The 21,617-nt window shown below is 45.2% G+C and overlaps 1 long non-coding RNA gene across 1 annotated transcript in view; it reads left to right on the forward strand.

The window, feature by feature from the left end:
• Positions 1–21,617, forward strand: part of LOC307181135 — a 102,042-nt gene that overhangs the window by 10,284 nt on the left and 70,141 nt on the right. Inside the window, exon 2 of the long non-coding RNA XR_013825943.1 lies at positions 14,284–14,365. This is a non-coding gene — a long non-coding RNA (uncharacterized lncRNA). The remainder of the gene's footprint in view (positions 1–14,283; positions 14,366–21,617) is intronic.

Raw genomic sequence — 21,617 nt, forward strand, 5'->3', positions numbered from 1 at the left:
ACACATCTGTTCATTGAGGTTACAATAGTCTCAATTTCTGTTACTGATCCTCCAGAGTGGACCCCAACAAGTGTCCCCCTGCCCAGTGTCATTGGGGCCAACAGATCGAGACTGAGTTTGGTTCACAAGCAAAGGAAACTTTATATTTTGATCAGAGAATGGAGAGGTGAGAGCATGCACTACCCCGTGGGCTGTGGGCTGGGCTGCTGTGTAGAGATCCTGTCAGAGTCAGTGGGAGGGAGGGAGGGGGCGGAGCTCTTGAGGGCCGGGTTGGCTGTAGCTCAGGCTCTATATCGTGGAGTCTGCACTGGGCCCCAGGAGCTGAGGTGTCGACCCAGCCATTCTGCACTAGGAAATCTGGTCTGAAGTGCCGGGTGTGGAACCTCTGCATGCGGGACCCTAGGAGCACGTGAAATTAGACAAAGCACAAAGGATAAAAAAGGTTAGACTTGACTTTATTGCCCAGATTCTATTTTTATCTCCCAGGGGTTTTTAATGGGCTTTGCTGGGGACAAACCCCTCCTCTGCCTTTTGTCCCGTTCCTCATTCTTGGAGTGCTGAGGGTGCAGACCCTTCTTCTGTAACTGCTGAGTGCTGAGTTGGGAGCCCTCATACCCTGGGGCGAGGGTCAGAGCTTCTCCCCAGCAGCCTCCCGGTGACGTTGATTGTCCCCAGGACCCCTGCCTCCCTGCTCGTCCACCTGAGCACCAGCATTGGAAGTGTTATAGATTCTAATGACCTTTAAGGGTCCAGGAAAGAGATGTGCAGAGATGCTGTGGGGGCCGGTTTCACCCCGCCCCACATTTGTTCGGCCACCTTAGGCTGACCGTCTCTGCCAGCCTAGATGCTCTGACCAGTAGTCTGCGCTTTCTTCAGTTAGGCCCCTGAATTAACGTACAAACAGCACCAGGTGTCAGAGCCCTGCCCGCTCAACTCCCAGACAGTCCAGGGTCAGTGGTGACCAAGGACCATGATGGCTACTGAGTCAACAGCCTTTTGAAGTAAACAGGAGTCCAGCCGGTCTTATTGGCCACCATCATCACGGTGTCTGTAGGCTTTTCTATGGTGACAGTGTGGTATACTGTTCCCCCGCCAAGATTATTAGCTCCCCTCTGGGTGCAGTAAGTCCTGCAAGCAGTAGTCTACTCTTTTGGGACACACTCTTGTTGTTTTATGAGAGAAACTCCAGGTCAAGTGATGTTCGCACGAGTCGTCATGGTGCCCTGTTGCCCCCGGTTATCTCTCTGGATGTTGGAGTTGGAGGGCCTCCTCACTCGAGGTCGGTGTGCCCACGGAGCGAACCCTGCAACTTCAGGGCATGGTTGGTGGTTAGGATCACCACGTGGGGTCCTTTTCCCTTAGGAGGGAGGTGGCCTTTTGGGCTGCTGATTTCCAGGTTTTTAGATACCGCCAGTATCTTGGCCAGATGTGGCAGTGGGCCAAGCCCCTTAGTGACCGTAGTTTATCCTACCTGGATGGCATTCTTGCATTGTTCCATTTCAAGTGGTCCCAGTTTTTGCACTAATTCTCCAATGGCGATTCACCTTTCACCGGGAATGTAAAGGTCAAAGGGTTTAGCTAAATTAGGGAGTTCCAGGGCAAGGGTCTGAATTGACTGCTCTTTCCATTCTTGAAAGGCCACTTCTGGATTCTATTCAAAAGGATCATCATCTTTTCCTTTCAGTGTTTCATATAGAGGCCCAGCTAGTAGACTGTAGCTAGGGATCCAGAAGCAGCAAACCCTGGCCTCCCCAGGAACCCCTAAGCTGTCTTCTAGTTTTAGAAAGGGGTAAGGCTGAAAATGGTTTCTTCCCTTTCCTGGGATGGGCTTCTCTGACCTTCTGTGAGAATGAAGCCCAGGCAGGTCACCGCAGTCTGTGATATTTGAGCTTTTTCTTGGACAACTTCTATCCTTTATTGGCTTGGTAGTTCAGAGGCCTCCTTAGTAGGGCTGGTGATCAGAATGTCGTCTGCATATTGAAGGAGGGTTTCCTTTTCCAGAGGTAGAACTTTTAGGTCTTTAGCTAAGCTTTCCCCAAAGATGGTGTGGGAATTTTTGCACCCTTGGGGCCAGACGGCCCGGAAGTATTGTTTTAGTTGTATGTTGAGTCCTGCCACTCACAAGCCAAAATTTCTTGTGACTCTGGGACTAATGGAATACAAAAGAAGGCATCACTGAAGACTAATACAGAATACCATGTCCTGGTGGTTGGTAGAATGACCAGCAGGGTGTAGGAATTAGGAGCAACTGGAGGTATATCCTCGGTGGCTTCACTGACTGTCCTGACATCCTTTACCAGGTCCCCAGCGGCCCATGGGGCTCTCGTGGTCAGACCAATCCCAGAATATGGAGCTCACCTGGGCAGGTACCCCACCCCCACCCCAGCCCACGGGGCTCTCGTGGTCAGGCCCCTCCCAGGATACAGAGCTACCCTTGCAGGTACCGTGGCAGGGCTGGGCACACAGGAACCGTGCACATAGCCCTCATTGCAGAGCACCCCCAGCTCACCTGTCGCTCAGAGCTGACACAGAGCACCTCAGAGCAGGACTTGAACTAACAAACAGCAGCTGCGACAGGTCTGTGACCCTGGGCATCACTCCGTGAGGCCTCCCTCCACCTGGTCTTCCAGAGACTTCCACTGCACCCGGGGCACCAGGCCTCTGTCTCCAACCACCACCCACCCCTCCTCTCCCTGACTCCTGGGTTCCTCTCATTAGGAGAGGGTTTTCTTGAAGTTGTCTCCCACTCATGGGCCAGATAAAATGATTAGAAAACAAGCCAAAGCTGCAGCCCCTTGTCTATCCTGACTCTCAGGAGCCCACACCTGTTCCTTGGACCTGGCCGGTTCAGCAAGTTCCATTTTCTGCAACTGTGAGCCCCTGAGGGGTGATGATTGGCTGACCTGGGCAGCCTTACCGTGCCGGCCAGCCCTCCCCAGGTGTGCCTGGGTTGAGATCAATATAAATACCACTCCAGGCAGCAAGAGCCCCTGCAGCCGTGCCTGACGCCATTTTCTCTGCCCTGTCAGCAGTCTCGGGGCTGGGCTGGTGGGAGGGAGTGAGAGGCCACGGCTTTGTGGGTGGCCCAGTGTGAGTGGGGCTCTGCTGGACTTTCTGCAGCAGTTGCCAGGCTGCCACCTGCTAAAGAAGAGGATGTGTCACCCATACCTGCTGCTGGAATTTCTCCCTGGGCAGAGGTGAGGAAGGAAAAAAGCAGTGGGGGCAGGGACAGGACGGGTATCTCAGGCAGGGCAATGGAAATCTTCCAGAAGAGCACCCAGGGCCAGGACCATCCTGGCTGGCCTGCAGGCACCAAGTCGGCAGGCATGCTGTCACTCGTGTGGCTCTATGGCCCTTCCTCTAGGCTTTCAAGTCCTTGTATATATTCAGGTGTTTTACCTGGGACGGGTGGGAATAGTTCAGCAGCAACTGGCCTGGGGCTCAGCTCACGTTTACTCACAGATGCCTCGGCACGGTGCCCCAGCTTTGCAATGAGGACGCTTGTTGCGTGGGGGCTGCTGGCTGAATGGGAGACGATTCCCCACCACTGACCAACTTCAGAATTGTTTACAACTGGAGCAAGTGCCCTGATACAGTTTTCCTCTGTGTAACTGGTGGGTTCTGTGTTTTTTTCTCTTTTTCGTTTTTGGTTCAAGGTAGATTTTATTCCTCTTTTTTGTATTTACAGATATAAGCATGGAAATAATTTATTCATATAAATACATGTATGTGCAGGGAATAATTGTTTTTTCTGTTTTATTTTTTAAATTTTATTTCTTTTTAATTTTGAATTTTATTTTATATTTTTATACAGCAGGTTCTTATTGGTTATCTATTTTATACATATAAATGTATACATGCCAATCCCAGTCTCTCAACTCCTCCCACCACCACCCCCCCAACAGCTTTCCCCCCTTGTTGTCCATACGTTTGTTGTCTACATCTGTTGCTCTATTTATGCCTTGCAAAATGGTTAATCTGTACAGTTTTTCTAGGTTCCACATATATGCATGAATACACAAGATTTGTTTTTCTCTTTCTGACTTACTTCACTCTGTATGACAGTCTCTAGATCCATCGACGTCTCTACAAATGACCCAGTTTCATTCCTTTTCATGGCTTAGTAATATTCCATTTTATATATGTACCACAGCTTTATGCATTCGTCTGTCTGTGGGCATTTAGGTTGCTTCCATTACCTCGATATTGTAAATAGTGATGCAATGAACATTGCGGTGAATGACTCTTTTTGATTTATGGTTTTGTCTGGGTATATGTCCAGTACTGGGATTGCTGTATCATATGGTAATTCTATTGTTAGTTTCTTAAGAAATTCCATATTGTTCTCCATAATGACTGTATCAATTTATATTCCCAACAATAGTGGAAGAGGGTTCCTTTTCTCCACACCCTTTCCAGCATTTTTTGTTTGTAGATTTTCAATGATGCCTATTCTACCCGGTGTGAGGTGATACCTCATTGTTGAATCCATTTCGTTGAGCAAGGGGTAGCTCTTGTCTATTACATATTTGGCTTATGGAACGGTATCTGTGCTAATTTCAAACTCTGCTTTTATGCAGCACCCCAACTCACCTTCCCCCTTAAGCAGGCATAAGTTGGTTTTCTAAACTTGAGACCCTGTTCTGTTTTGTAATTCAGTTCATGTGTAGCCAAGTTCACATTCCGTGTATTAGTGATACCTTATGAAGTTTCTTTTTCTGTGTGACTTAATTCACTTAGAATCATCGTGCCTCAATCCACTCATTATGCTGGTACGGGCCTGGTGACATAGATTTCATTGCTGAGTGGTATTCTGTTGTACAGAAGTACCGCAACTTCTTTATCCATTATTTGCTCTCTGGGATATTTAACTTGCGCCGTAGAAGAGATTCCTGTAAAAAGAGCCGTCCCAAATTTTGGGGTTGCTGTGTCTTTTTGATATTAATTTCCCTAAGCTATAGGACCATAAGTGGAAGTGCCCTAGGCTCTGTTGCTTTGTTTTTTAGATGTTTCAGGAAACACCATACACTTCTCCCGAGTGTCTGTTGGCAATTTACATCCCGCCCACCAGCATAACAAGGCTCCCAGTTCTCCATGGCCTGTCCTGCCTTTCTGGATTTTACACTTTTTTCAGATGGCCCTTTTGACCGGGGGGAAGTGAGACTTCATTGTAGTGCAGATTTCCTTTGCAAGGTTGCTTGGTAGGCCAAAAAGGGCATATGCGTTTTTTCCTGAATATATTCAGGAAAAAACGCATACGCCCTTTTTGGCCAAGTGCATCATTGTGGACGTTCTGCCTCTTTTCCTATGCTTTCAATGCAATTCCAGTCTACCTCCTGAAATCGGTTTCCAGCAATTCTGCCCCACTTTCAAGTCCTCTTGGCAGCCTTACTTCGGTATATTTTTGGACGATAGCTGTCATTTATAACTCTGCAGGTTTGTGAATTACAGTGCCCTTGAGCTCCTTTCTTCAACTCGCTTTCTTTTGAGCTGGCCGCAACACCGCAGGATGGCTTCAGGCCCTAATCTGGTTCCGGCACGGCACGCTGAGCCTTTGGTTAATTCCTCTTCCTGGTGGGAAATGAGAGTTAAATTTGCCCGTCCAGACACCTCCAGCTAGTCTCTCATTGGTTCTCGCTATTCCTGTTCATCTTCCGCAGAAATTGCAAACTGGGCCAAACAGGAGGTTAAAGGGACTGACTCTCCAAGTCGGGAGAGTGTTAGTGAAGCGTCTGGAATGTTGCACCCGAGTACCAGGGTTCGAAGACTGAGACATATTTGAACACGTCTCCCGATCACACGGTTGATCATACTCTAGGTTCCACATGCATGTTTTAGCTGAAGGAAGAATACCTTAAACCTGGGTAGTTGAAACCCGTGGAATGGGTACCATGCAATATGACTTCAAAGGGTCTTCATTTGCTCACCGAACCTCTCCAATCCTATCACTGCTGCGTTTATGCCCCTGTACACACGCTTGATTCTCTTTTGGAGACATAGCAATCCATAGGTTTTAAGATACTTACTAGTCAGGTACATTCTTAGGCGTTTAATATGGGGTGTTGAGTCCATTTCGTTGAGCAAGGAGTAGCTCTTGTCTATTCCATATTTGGCTTAAGGAACTTTATCTGTGCTCATTTCAATCTCTGGTTTTATGCAGCACCCCAACTCACCTTTCCCCTTAAGCAAGCATAAGTTGGTTTTCTAAATTTGAGACCCTGTTCTGTTCTGTAATTCAGTTCCTGTGTAGCCAAGTTTACGTTCCGTGTATTACTGATATCTTATGAGGTTTCTTTTTCTGTGTGACTTATTTCAGTTAGAATCATCATACCTGAATCCACTCATTATGCTGCTAAGGGCCTGATGACATAGATTTCATTGCTGAGTGATATTGCTTTGTAAGTAAATACCACAACTTCTTTATCCATTTTTCACTTTCTGCGATGTTGAACTTGTACTGTAAACGAGGTTCTTGTAAACAGAGGCGTCCCAAACTTTGGGGTGGCTGTGTCTTTTTGATTTTAATTTCCCTAAGCTATAGGACCATAAGTGGAAGTGCCCTAGGCTCTGTTGCTTTGTTTTTTAGATGTTTCAGGAAACACCATACACTTCTCCCGAGTGTCTGTTGGCAATTTACATCCCGCCCATCAGCATAACAAGGCTCCCAGTTCTCCATGGCCTGTCCTGCCTCTCTGGATTTTACCCTTTTTTCAGATGGGCCTTTTGACCGGGGGGAAGTGAGACTTCATTGTAGTGCAGATTTCCTTTGCAAGCTTGCTTGGTTGGCCAAAAAGGGTGTATGCGTTTTTTCCTGAATATATTTTCCTGAATATATTCAGGAATATATTCAGGAAATATATTTTCCTGAATATATTTTCCTGAATATATTCAGGAAAAAACGCATACGCCCTTTTTGGCCAAGTGCATCATTGTGGACATTCTGCCTCTTTTCCTATGCTTTCAATGCAATTCCAGTCTACCTCCTGAAATTGGTTTCCTGCAATTCTGCCCCGCTTTCAAGTCCTCTTGGCAGCCTTACTTCAGTATATTTTTGGACGATAGCTGTCATTTATAACTCTGCAGGTTTGTGAATTACAGTGCCCCTGAGCTCCTTTCTTCAACTCGCTTTCTTGTGAGCTGGCCGCAACACCGCAGGATGGCTTCAGGCCCTAATCTGGTTCCGGCACGGCACGCTGAGCCTTTGGTTATTTCCTCTTCCTGGTGGGAAATGAGAGTTAAATTTGCCCGTCCAGACACCTCCAGCTAGTCTCTCATTGGTTCTCCCTATTCCTGTTCATCTTCCGCAGAAATTGCAAACTGGGTCAAACAGGAGATTAAAGGCGCTGACTCTCCAAGTGGGGAGAGTGTTAGTAAAGCGTCTGGAATGTTGCACCCGAGTACCAGGGGAGGAAAACTGAGACATATTTGAACACGTCTCCCGTTCACATGGTTGATCATACTCTGGGTTCCACATGCATGTTTTAGCTGAAGGAAGAATACCTTAAACCTGGAGATTTGAGACCCTTGGAATGGGTACCATGCAATATGACTTCAAAGGGTCTTCATTTGCTCACCGAACTTCTCCAATCCTATGACTGCTGCGTTTATGCCCCTGTACACACACGCGTGATTCTCTTTTGGAGACATAGCAATCCATGGGTTTTAAGATACTTACTAGTCAGGTATATTCTTAGGCGTTAAATATGGGGTGTTGAGTCCATTTCGTTGAGCAAGGAGTAGCTCTTGTCTATTCCATATTTGGCTTAAGGAACTTTATCTGTGCTCATTTCAATCTCTGGTTTTATGCAGCACCCCAACTCACCTTTCCCCTTAAGCAAGCATAAGTTGGTTTTCTAAATTTGAGACCCTGTTCTGTTCTGTAATTCAGTTCCTCAGTAGCCAAGTTTACATTCCGTGTATTACTGCTATTTTATGATGTTTCATTTTCTGTGTGACTTATTTCAGTTAGAATCATCGTACCTGAATCCACTCATTATGCTGCGACGGGCCTGATGACATAGATTTCATTGCTGAGTGTTACTGCATTGTACGTAAGTACCACAAGTTCTTTATCCATTTTTCACTTTCTGTGATATTGAACTTGTACGGTAAACGAGGTTCTTGTAAACAGAGGCGTCCCAAACTTTGGGGTGGCTGTGTCTTTTTGATTTTAATTTCCCTAAGCTATAGGACCATAAGTGGAAGTGCCCTAGGCTCTGTTGCTTTGTTTTTTAGATGTTTCAGGAAACACCATACACTTCTCCTGAGTGTCTGTTGGCAATTTACATCCCGCCCATCAGCATAACAAGGCTCCCAGTTCTCCATGGCCTGTCCTGCCTTTCTGGATTTTACACTTTTTTCAGATGGCCCTTTTGACCGGGGGGAAGTGAGACTTCATTGTAGTGCAGATTTCCTTTGCAAGCTTGCTTGGTTGGCCAAAAAGGGCGTATGCGTTTTTTCCTGAATATATTCAGGAAAAAACGCATACGCCCTTTTTGGCCAAGTGCATCATTGTGGACGTTCTGCCTCTTTTCCTATGCTTTCAATGCAATTCCAGTCTACCTCCTGAAATCGGTTTCCTGCAATTCTGCCCCGCTTTCAAGTCCTCTTGGCAGCCTTACTTCAGTATATTTTTGGACGATAGCTGTCATTTATAACTCTGCAGGTTTGTGAATTACAGTGCCCCTGAGCTCCTTTCTTCAACTCGCTTTCTTGTGACCTGGCCGTAACACCGCAACATGGCTTCAGGCCCTAATCTGGTTCCGGCACGGCACGCTGAGCCATTGGTTAATTCCTCTTCCTGGTGGGAATGAGAGTTAAATTTGCCCGTCCAGACACCTCCAGCTAGTCTCTCATTGGTTCTCTCTATTCCTGTTCATCTTCCGCAGAATTTGCAAACTGGGCCAAACAGGAGGTTAAAGGGACTGACTCTCCAAGTCGGGAGAGTGTTAGTAAAGCGTTTGGAATGTTGCACCCGACTACCAGGGTACTAAAACTGAGACATATTTGAACACGTCTCCCGTTCACACGGTTGATCATACTCTAGGTTCCACATGCATGTTTTAGCTGAAGGAAGAATACCTTAAACCTGGGTAGTTGAAACCCGTGGAATGGGTACCATGCAATATGACTTCAAAGGGTCTTCATTTGCTCACCGAACCTCTCCAATCCTATCACTGCTGCGTTTATGCCCCTGTACACACGCTTGATTCTCTTTCGGAGACATAGCAATCCATAGGTTTTAAGATACTTACTAGTCAGGTACATTCTTAGGCGTTTAATATGCGGTGTTGAATCCATTTCGTTGAGCAAGAGTAGCTCTTGTCTATTCCATATTTAGCTTAAGGAACTTTATCTGTGCTCATTTCAATCTCTGGTTTTATGCAGCACCCCAACTCACCTTTCCCCTTAAGCAAGCATAAGTTGGTTTTCTAAATTTGAGACCCTGTTCTGTTCTGTAATTCAGTTCCTGAGTAGCCAAGTTTACATTCCGTGTATTACTGATATCTTATGATGTTTCTTTTTCTGTGTGACTTATTTCAGTTAGAATCATCATACCTGAATGCACTCATTGTGCTGCTAAGGGCCTGAAGACATAGATTTCATTGCTGAGTGATATTGCTTTGTAAGTAAATACCACAACTTCTTTATCCATTTTTCACTTTCTGCGATGTTGAACTTGTACTGCAAACGAGGTTCTTGTAAACAGAGCCGTTCCAAACTTTGGGGTGGCTGTGTCTTTTTGATTTTAATTTCCCTAAGCTATAGGACCATAAGTGGAAGTGCCCTAGGCTCTGTTGCTTTGTTTTTTAGATGTTTCAGGAAACACCATACACTTCTCCCGAGTGTCTGTTGGCAATTTACATCCCGCCCATCAGCATAACAAGGCTCCCAGTTCTCCATGGCCTGTCCTGCCTTTCTGGATTTTACACTTTTTCAGATGGCCCTTTTGACCAGGGGGAAGTGAGACTTCATTGTAGTGCAGATTTCCTTTGCAAGCTTGCTTGGTTGGCCAAAAAGGGCGTATGCGTTTTTTCCTGAATATATTCAGGAAAAAACGCATACGCCCTTTTTGGCCAAGTGCATCATTGTGGACGTTCTGCCTCTTTTCCTATGCTTTCAATGCAATTCCAGTCTACCTCCTAAAATCGGTTTCCTGCAATTCTGCCCCGCTTTCAAGTCCTCTTGGCAGCCTTACTTCAGTATATTTTTGGACGATAGCTGTCATTTATAACTCTGCAGGTTTGTGAATTACAGTGCCCCTGAGCTCCTTTCTTCAACTCGCTTTCTTGTGAGCTGGCCGCAACACCGCAGGATGGCTTCAGGCCCTAATCTGGTTCCGGCACGGCACGCTGAGCCTTTGGTTATTTCCTCTTCCTGGTGGGAAATGAGAGTTAAATTTGCCCGTCCAGACACCTCCAGCTAGTCTCTCATTGGTTCTCCCTATTCCTGTTCATCTTCCGCAGAAATTGCAAACTGGGTCAAACAGGAGATTAAAGGCGCTGACTCTCCAAGTGGGGAGAGTGTTAGTAAAGCGTCTGGAATGTTGCACCCGAGTACCAGGGGAGGAAAACTGAGACATATTTGAACACGTCTCCCGTTCACATGGTTGATCATACTCTGGGTTCCACATGCATGTTTTAGCTGAAGGAAGAATACCTAAAACCTGGAGATTTGAGACCCTTGGAATGGGTACCATGCAATATGACTTCAAAGGGTCTTCATTTGCTCACCGAACCTCTCCAATCCTATCACTGCTGCGTTTATGCCCCTGTACACACGCTTGATTCTCTTTTGGAGACATAGCAATCCATGGGTTTTAAGATACTTACTAGTCAGGTATATTCTTAGGCGTTTAATATGGGGTGTTGAGTCCATTTCGTTGAGCAAGGAGTAGCTCTTGTCTATTCCATATTTGGCTTAAGGAACTTTATCTGTGCTCATTTCAATCTCTGGTTTTATGCAGCACCCCAACTCACCTTTCCCCTTAAGCAAGCATAAGTTGGTTTCTAAATTTGAGACCCTGTTCTGATTTGGAATTCAGTTCCTGTGTAGCCAAGTTTACATTCCGTGTATTAGTGATATCTTATGATGTTTCTTTTTCTTTGTGACTTATTTCAGTTAGAATCATCGAACCTGAATCCACTCATTATGCTGCTACGGGCCTGATGACATAGATTTCATTGCTGAGTGATACTGCATTGTACATAAGTACCACAAGTTCTTTATCCATTTTTCACTTTCTGTGATATTGAACTTGTACGGTAAACGAGGTTCTTGTAAACAGAGGCGTCCCAAACATTGGGGTGGCTGTGTCTTTTTGATTGTAATTTCCTTAAGCTATAGAACCATAAGTGGAAGTGCCCTAGGCTCTGTTGCTTTGTTTTTTAGATGTTTCCAGAAACACCATACACTTCTCCCAAGTGTCTGTTGGCAATTTACATCCCGCCCATCAGCATAACAAGGCTCCCAGTTCTCCATGGCCTGTCCTGCCTTTCTGGATTTTACACTTTTTTCAGATGGCCCTTTTGACCGGGGGGAAGTGAGACTTCATTGTAGTGCAGATTTCCTTTGCAAGTTTGCTTGGTTGGCCAAAAAGGGCGTATGCGTTTTTTCCTGAATATATTCAGGAAAAAACGCATATGCCTTTCTTGGCCAAGTGCATCATTGTGGACGTTCTGCCTCTTTTCCTATGCTTTCAATGCAATTCCAGTCTACCTCCTGAAATCGGTTTCCTGCAATTCTGCCCCGCTTTCAAGTCCTCTTGGCAGCCTTACTTCAGTATATTTTTGGACGATAGCTGTCATTTATAACTCTGCAGGTTTGTGAATTACAGTGCCCCTGAGCTCCTTTCTTCAACTCGCTTTCTTGTGAGCTGGCCGCAACACCGCAGGATGGCTTCAGGCCCTAATCTGGTTCCGGCACGGCACGCTGAGCCTTTGGTTAATTCCTCTTCCCAGTGGGAAATGAGAGTTAAATTTGCCCGTCCAGACACCTCCAGCTAGTATCTCATTGGTTCTCGCTATTCCTGCTCATCTTCCGCAGAAATTGCAAACTGGGCCAAACAGGAGGTTAAAGGCACTGACTCTCCAAGTCGGGAGGGTGTTAGTAAAGCGTCTGGAATGTTGCACCCGAGTACCAGGGTACGAAAACTGAGACATATTTGAACACGTCTCCCGATCACATGGTTGATCATACTCTAGGTTCCACATGCATGTTATTGCTGAAGGAATAATACCTTAAACCTGGGTAGTTGAAACCAGTGGAATGGGTACCATGCAATGACTTCAAAGGGTCTTCATTTGCTCACCGAACCTCTCCAATCCTATCACTGCTGCGTTTATGCCCCTGTACACATGCTTGATTCTCCTTCGGAGACATAGCAATGCATAGGTTTTAAGATACTTACTAGTCAGGTACATTCTCAGGCGTTTAATATGCGGTGTTGAGTCCATTTCGTTGAGCAAGGAGTAGCTCTTGTCTATTCCATATTTGGCTTAAGGAACTTTATCTGTGCTCATTTCAATCTCTGGTTTTATGCAGCACCCCAACTCACCTTTCCCCTTAAGCAAGCATAAGTTGCTTTTCTAAATTTGAGACCCTGTTCTGTTCTGTAATTCAGTTCCTGTGTAGCCAAGTTTACATTCCGTGTATTACTGATATCTTATGATGTTACTTTTTCTGTGTGACTTATTTCAGTTAGAATCATCATACCTGAATCCACTCATTGTGCTGCTAAGGGCCTGATGACATAGATTTCATTGCTGAGTGATATTGCTTTGTAAGTAAATACCACAAGTTCTTTATCCATTTTTCACTTTCTGCGATGTTGAACTTGTACTGCAAACGAGGTTCTTGTAAACAGAGCCGTTCCAAACTTTGGGGTGGCTGTGTCTTTTTGATTTTAATTTCCCTAAGCTATAGGACCATAAGTGGAAGTGCCCTAGGCTCTGTTGCTTTGTTTTTTAGATGTTTCAGGAAACACCATACACTTCTCCCGAGTGTCTGTTGGCAATTTACATCCCGCCCATCAGCATAACAAGGCTCCCAGTTCTCCATGGCCTGTCCTGCCTTTCTGGATTTTACACTTTTTTCAGTTGGCCCTTCTGACCGGGGGGAAGTGAGACTTCATTGTAGTGCAGATTTCCTCTGCAAGCTTGCTTGGTTGGCCAAAAAGGGCGTATGCGTTTTTTCCTGAATATATTCAGGAAAAAACGCATACGCCCTTTTTGGCCAAGTGCATCATTGTGGACGTTCTGCCTCTTTTCCTATGCTTTCAATGCAATTCCAGTCTACCTCCTGAAATCGGTTTCCTGCAATTCTGCCCCGCTTTCAAGTCGTCTTGGCAGCCTTACTTCAGTATATTTTTGGACGATAGCTGTCATTTATAACTCTGCAGGTTTGTGAATTACAGTGCCCCTGAGCTCCTTTCTTCAACTCGCTTTCTTTTGAGCTAGCCGCAACCCCGCAGGATGGCTTCAGGCCCTAATCTGGTTCCGGCACGGCACGCTGAGCCTTTGGTTAATTCCTCTTCCTGGTGGGAAATGAGAGTTAAATTTGCCCGTCCAGACACCTCCAGCTAGTCTCTCATTGGTTCTCGCTATTCCTGTTCATCTTCCGCAGAAATTGCAAACTGGGCCAAACAGGAGGTTAAAGGCGCTGACTCTCCAAGTGGGGAGAGTGTTAGTAAAGCGTCTGGAATGTTGCACCCGAGTACCAGGGGAGGAAAACTGAGACATATTTGAACACGTCTCCCGTTCACACGGTTGATCATACTCTGGGTTCCACATGCATGTTTTAGCTGAAGGAAGAATACCTTAAACCTGGAGAGTTGAGACCCGTGGAATGGGTACCATGCAATATGACTTCAAAGGGTCTTCATTTGCTCACCGAACCTCTCCAATCCTATCACTGCTGCGTTTATGCCCCTGTACACACGCTTGGTTCTCTTTTGGAGACATAGCAATCCATAGGTTTTAAGATACTTACTAGTCAGGTACATTCTTAGGCGTTTGATATGGGGTGTTGAGTCCATTTCGTTGAGCAAGGAGTAGCTCTTGTCTATTCCATATTTGGCTTAAGGAATTTTATCTGTGCTCATTTCCATCTCTGGTTTTATGCACCACCCCAACTCACCTTTCCCCTTAAGCAAGCATAAGTTGGTTTTCTAAATTTGAGACCCTGTTCTGATTTGGAATTCAGTTCCTGTGTAGCCAAGTTTACATTCCGTGTATTAGTGATATCTTATGATGTTTCTTTTTCTGTGTGACTTATTTCATTTAGAATCATCATACCTGAATCCACTCATTGTGCTGCTAAGGGCCTGATGACATACATTTCATTGCTGAGTGATATTGCTTTGTAAGTAAATCCCACAACTTCTTTATCCATTTTTCACTTTCTGCGATGTTGAACTTGTACTGTAAACAAGGTTCTTGTAAACAGAGGCGTTCCAAACTTTGGGGTGGCTGTGTCTTTTTGATTTTAATTTCCCTAAGATATAGGACCATAAGTGGAAGTGCCCTAGGCTCTGTTGCTTTGTTTTTTAGATGTTTCAGGAAACACCATACACTTCTCCCGAGTGTCTGTTGGCAATTTACATCCCGCCCATCAGCATAACAAGGCTCCCAGTTTTCCATGGTCTGTCCTGCCTTTCTGGATTTTACACTTTTTTCAGATGGCCCTTTTGACCGGGGGGAAGTGAGACTTCATTGTAGTGCAGATTTCCTTTGCAAGTTTGCTTGGTTGGCCAAAAAGGGCGTAGGCGTTTTTTCCTGAATATATTCAGGAAAAAACGCCTACGCCCTTTTTGGCCAAGTGCATCATTGTGGACGTTCTGCCTCTTTTCCTATGCTTTCAATGCAATTCCAGTCTACATCCTGAAATCGGTTTCCTGCAATTCTGCCCCGCTTTCAAGTCCTCTTGGCAGCCTTACTTCAATATATTTTTGGACGATAGCTGTCATTTATAACTCTGCAGGTTTGTGAATTACAGTGCCCCTGAGCTCCTTTCTTCAACTCGCTTTCTTGTGAGCTGGCCGCAACACCGCAGGATGGCTTCAGGCCCTAATCTGGTTCCGGCACGGCATGCTGAGCCTTTGGTTAATTCCTCTTCCTGGTGGGAAATGAGAGTTAAATTTGCCCGTCCAGACACCTCCAGCTAGTCTCTCATTGGTTTTCGCTATTCCTGTTCATCTTCTGCAGAAATTGCAAACTGGGCCAAACAGGAGGTTAAAGGGACTGACTCTCCAAGTCGGGAGACTGTTAGTAAAGCGTCTGGAATGTTGCACCCGAGTACCAGGGTACGAAAATTGAGACATATTTGAACACGTCTCCCGATCACATGCTTGATCATACTCTGGGTTCCACATGCATGTTTTAGCTGAAGGAAGAATACCTTAAACCTGGGTAGTTGAAACCCGTGGAATGGGTACCATGCAATATGACTTCAAAGGGTCTTCATTTGCTCACCGAACCTCTCCAATCCTATCACTGCTGCGTTTATGCCCCTGTACACACGCTTGATTCTCTTTTTGATACATAGCAATCCATAGGTTTTAAGATACTTACTAGTCAGGTACATTCTTAGGCGTTTAATATGGGGTGTTGAGTCCATTTCGTTGAGCAAGGAGTAGCTCTTGTCTATTCCATATTTGGCTTAAGGAACTTTATCTGTGCTCATTTCAATCTCTGGTTTTATGCAGCTCCCCAACTCACCTTTCCCCTTAAGCAAGCATAAGATGGTTTTCTAAATTTGAGACCCTGTTCTGTTTTGGAATTCAGTTCCTGTGTAGCCAAGTTTACATTCCGTGTATTAGTGATATCTTATGATGTTTCTTTTTCTGTGTGACTTATTTCAGTTAGAATCATCGTACCTGAATCCACTCATTATGCTGCTACGGGCCTGATGACATAGATTTCATTGCTGTGTGATACTGCATTGTACGTAAGTACCACAAGTATTTTATCCATTTTTCACTTTCTGTGATATTGAACTTGTACGGTAAACGAGGTTCTTGTAAACAGAGGCGTCCCAAACATTGGGGTGGCTGTGTCTTTTTGATTTTAATTTCCCTAAGCTATAGGACCATAAGTGGAAGTGCACTAGGCTCTGTTGCTTTGTTTCTTAGATGTTTCAGGAAACACCATACACTTCTCCCGAGTGTCTGTTGGCAATTTACATCCCGCCCATCAGCATAACAAGGCTCCCAGTTCTCCATGGCCTGTCCTGCCTTTCTGGATTTTACACTTTTTTCAGATGGCCCTTTTGACTGGGGGGAAGTGAGACTTCATTGTAGTGCAGATTTCCTTTGCAAGTTTGCTTGGTTGGCCAAAAAGGACGTATGCGTTTTTTCCTGAATATATTCAGGAAAAAACGCATACGCCCTTTTTGGCCAAGTGCATCATTGTGGACGTTCTGCCTCTTTTCCTATGCTTTCAATGCAATTCCAGTCTACCTCCTGAAATCGGTTTCCTGCAATTCTGCCCCGCTTTCAAGTCCTCTTGGCAGCCGTACTTCAGTATAGTTTTGGACGATAGCTGTCATTTATAACTCTGCAAGTTTGTGAATTAGAGTGCCCCTGAGCTCCTTTCTTCAACTCGCTTTCTTGTGACCTGGCCGCAACAGCGCAGGATGGCTTCAGGCCCTAATCTGGTTCCGGCACGGCACGCTGAGCCTTTGGTTAATTCCTCTTCCTGGTGGGAAATGAGAGTTAAATTTGCCCGTCCAGACACCTCCAGCTAGTCTCTCATTGGTTCTCGCTATTCCTGTTCATCTTCCGCAGAAATTGCAAACTGGGCCAAACAGGAGGTTAAAGGCGCTGACTCTCCAAGTGGGGAGAGTGTTAGTAAAGCGTCTGGAATGTTGCACCCGAGTACCAGGGTACGAAAACTGAGACATATTTGAACACGTCTCCCGATCACATGGTTGATCATACTCTAGGTTCCACATGCATGTTTTAGCTGAAGGAAGAATACCTTAAACCTGGGTAGTTGAAACCTGTGGAATGGGTACCATGCAATATGACTTCAAAGGGTCTTCATTTGCTCACCGAACCTCTCCAATCCTATCACTGCCGCGTTTATGCCCCTGTACACATGCTTGATTCTCTTTCGGAGACATAGCAATCCATAGGTTTTAAGATACTTACTAGTCAGGTACACTCTCAGGCGTTTAATATGCGGTATTGAGTCCATTTCGTTGAGCAAGGAGGAGCTCTTGTCTATTCCATATTTGGCTTAAGGAACTTTATCTGTGCTCATTTCAATCTCTGGTTTTATGCAGCACCCCAACTCACCTTTACCCTTAAGCAAGCATAAGTTGGTTTTCTAAATTTGAGACCCTGTTCTGTTCTGTAATTCAGTTCCTGTGTAGCCAAGTTTACATTCCGTGTATTACTGATATCTTATGATGTTTCTTTTTCTGTGTGACTTATTTCAGTTAGAATCATCATACCTGAATCCACTCATTGTGCTGCTACGGGCCTGATGACATAGATTTCATTGATGAGTGATATTGCTTTGTAAGTAAATACCACAACTTCTTTATCCATTTTTCACTTTCTGCGATGTTGAACTTGTACTGTAAACGAGGTTCTTGTAAACAGAGGCGTCCCAAAATTTGGGGTGGCTGTGTGTTTTTGATTTTAATTATCCTAAGCTATAGGACCATAAGCGGAAGTGCACTAGGCTCTGTTGCTTTGTTTTTTAGGTGTTTCAGGAAACACCATACACTTCTCCCGAGTGTCTGTTGGCAATTGACATCCCGCCCATCAGCATAACAAGGCTCCCAGTTCTCCATGGCCTGTCCTGCCTTTCTGGATTTTACACTTTTTTCAGATGGCCCTTTTGACCGGGGGAAGTGAGACTTCATTGTAGTGCAGATTTCCTCTGCAAGCTTGCTTGGTTGGCCAAAAAGGGCGTATGCGTTTTTTCATGAATATATTCAGGAAAAAACGCATACGCCCTTTTTGGCCAAGTGCATCAGTGTGGACGTTCTGCCTCTTTTCCTATGCTTTCAATGCAATTCCAGTCTACCTCCTGAAATCGGTTTCCTGCAATTCTGCCCCGCTTTCAAGTCCTCTTGGCAGCCTTACTTCAGTATATTTTTGGACGATAGCTGTCATTTATAACTCTGCAGGTTTGTGAATTACAGTGCCCCTGAGCTCCTTTCTTCAACTCGTTTTCTTTTCAGCTGGCCGCAACACCGCAGGATGGCTTCAGGCCCTAATCTGGTTCCGGCACGGCACGCTGAGCCTTTGGTTATTTCCTCTTCCTGGTGGGAAATTAGAGTGAAATCTGCCCGTCCAGACACCTCCAGCTAGTCTCTCATTGGTTCTCCCTATTCCTGATCATCTTCCGCAGAAATTGCAAACTGGGCCAAACAGGAAGTTAAAGGCGCTGACTCTCCAAGTGGGGAGAGTGTTAGTAAAGCGTCTGGAATGTTCCACCCGAGTACCAGGGGAGGAAAACTGAGACATATTTGAACACGTCTCCCATTCACACGGTTGATCATACTCTGGGTTCCACATGCATGTTTACCTGAAGGAAGAATACCTTAAACCTGGAGAGTTGAGACCCGTGGAATGGGTACCATGCAATATGACTTCAAAGGGTCTTCATTTGCTCACCGAACCTCTCCAATCCTATCACTGCTGCCTTTATTCCCCTGTACACATGCTTGATTCTCTTTTGGAGACATAGCAATCCATAGGTTTTAAGATACTTACTAGTCAGGTACATTCTTAGGCATGTAATATGGGGTGTTGAGTCCATTTCGTTGAGCAAGGAATAGCTCTTGTCTATTCCATATTTGGCTTAAGGAACTTTATCTGTGCTCATTTCAATCTCTGGTTTTATGCAGCACCCCAACTCACCTTTCCCCTTAAGCAAGCATAAGTTGGTTTTCTAAATTTGAGACCCTGTTCTGTTTTGGAATTCAGTTCCTGTGTAGCCAAGTTTACATTCCGTGTGTTAGTGATATCTTATGATGTTTCTTTTTCTGTGTGACTTATTTCAGTTAGAATCATCGTACCTGAATCCACTCATTATGCTGCTACGGGACTGATGACATAGATTTCATTGCTGAGTGATGCTGCATTGTACGTAAGTACCACAAGTTCTTTATCCATTTTTCACTTTCTGCGATGTTGAACTTGTACTGCAAACGAGGTTCTTGTAAACAGAGCCGTTCCAAACTTTGGGGTGGCTGTGTCTTTTTGATTTTAATTTCCCTAAGCTATAGGACCATAAGTGGAAGTGCCCTAGGCTCTGTTGCTTTGTTTTTTAGATGTTTCAGGAAACACCATACACTTCTCCCGAGTGTCTGTTGGCAATTTACATCCCGCCCATCAGCATAACAAGGCTCCCAGTTCTCCATGGCCTGTCCTGCCTTTCTGGATTTTACACTTTTTTCAGATGGCCCTTCTGACCGGGGGGAAGTGAGACTTCATTGTAGTGCAGATTTCCTCTGCAAGCTTGCTTGGTTGGCCAAAAAGGGCGTATGCGTTTTTTTCTGAATATATTCAGGAAAAAACGCATACGCCCTTTTTGGCCAAGTGCATCATTGTGGACGTTCTGCCTCTTTTCCTATGCTTTCAATGCAATTCCAGTCTACCTCCTGAAATCGGTTTCCTGCAATTCTGCCCCGCTTTCAAGTCGTCTTGGCAGCCTTACTTCAGTATATTTTTGGACGATAGCTGTCATTTATAACTCTGCAGGTTTGTGAATTACAGTGCCCCTGAGCTCCTTTCTTCAACTCGCTTTCTTTTGAGCTAGCCGCAACCCCGCAGGATGGCTTCAGGCCCTAATCTGGTTCCGGCACGGCACGCTGAGCCTTTGGTTAATTCCTCTTCCTGGTGGGAAATGAGAGTTAAATTTGCCCGTCCAGACACCTCCAGCTAGTCTCTCATTGGTTCTCGCTATTCCTGTTCATCTTCCGCAGAAATTGCAAACTGGGCCAAACAGGAGGTTAAAGGCGCTGACTCTCCAAGTGGGGAGAGTGTTAGTAAAGCGTCTGGAATGTTGCACCCGAGTACCAGGGGAGGAAAACTGAGACATATTTGAACACGTCTCCCGTTCACACGGTTGATCATACTCTGGGTTCCACATGCATGTTTTAGCTGAAGGAAGAATACCTTAAACCTGGAGAGTTGAGACCCGTGGAATGGGTACCATGCAATATGACTTCAAAGGGTCTTCATTTGCTCACCGAACCTCTCCAATCCTATCACTGCTGCGTTTATGCCCCTGTACACACGCTTGGTTCTCTTTTGGAGACATAGCAATCCATAGGTTTTAAGATACTTACTAGTCAGGTACATTCTTAGGCGTTTGATATGGGGTGTTGAGTCCATTTCGTTGAGCAAGGAGTAGCTCTTGTCTATTCCATATTTGGCTTAAGGAATTTTATCTGTGCTCATTTCCATCTCTGGTTTTATGCACCACCCCAACTCACCTTTCCCCTTAAGCAAGCATAAGTTGGTTTTCTAAATTTGAGACCCTGTTCTGATTTGGAATTCAGTTCCTGTGTAGCCAAGTTTACATTCCGTGTATTAGTGATATCTTATGATGTTTCTTTTTCTGTGTGACTTATTTCAGTTAGAATCATCGAACCTGAATCCACTCATTATGCTGCTACGGGCCTGATGACATAGATTTCATTGCTGAGTGATACTGCATTGTACGTAAGTACCACAAGTTCTTTATCCATTTTTCACTTTCTGTGATATTGAACTTGTACGGTAAACGAGGTTCTTGTAAACAGAGGCGTCCCAAACATTGGGGTGGCTGTGTCTTTTTGATTGTAATTTCCCTAAGCTATAGAACCATAAGTGGAAGTGCCCTAGGCTCTGTTGCTTTGTTTTTTAGATGTTTCCAGAAACACCATACACTTCTCCAGAGTGGCTGTTGGCAATTTACACCCCGCCCATCAGCATAACAAGGCTACCAGTTCTCCATGGCCTGTCCTGCCTTTCTGGATTTTACACTTTTTTCAGATGGCCGTTTTGACCGGGGGGAAGTGAGACTTCATTGTAGTGCAGATTTCCTTTGCAAGTTTGCTTGGTTGGCCAAAAAGGGCGTATGCGTTTTTTCCTGAATATATTCAGGAAAAAACGCATACGCCCTTTTTGGCCAAGTGCATCATTGTGGACGTTCTGCCTCTTTTCCTATGCTTTCAATGCAATTCCAGTCTACCTCCTGAAATCGGTTTCCTGCAATTCTGCCCCGCTTTCAAGTCCTCTTGGCAGCCTTACTTCAGTATATTTTTGGACGATAGCTGTCATTTATAACTCTGCAGGTTTGTGAATTACAGTGCCCCTGAGCTCCTTTCTTCAACTCGCTTTCTTGTGACCTGGCCGCAACACCGCAGGATGGCTTCAGGCCCTAATCTGGTTCCGGCACGGCACGCTGAGCCTTTGGTTAATTCCTCTTCCTGGTGGGAAATGAGAGTTAAATTTGCCCGTCCAGACACCTCCAGCTAGTCTCTCATTGGTTCTCGCTATTCCTGTTCATCTTCCGCAGAAATTGCAAACTGGGCCAAACAGGAAGTTAAAGGCGCTGACTCTCCAAGTGGGGAGAGTGTTAGTAAAGCGTCTGGAATGTTGAACCCGAGTACGA

This window comes from Stenella coeruleoalba (genome assembly GCF_951394435.1).
Source record: "Stenella coeruleoalba genome assembly, contig: scaffold_408, whole genome shotgun sequence".
NCBI lineage: Eukaryota > Metazoa > Chordata > Mammalia > Artiodactyla > Delphinidae > Stenella > Stenella coeruleoalba.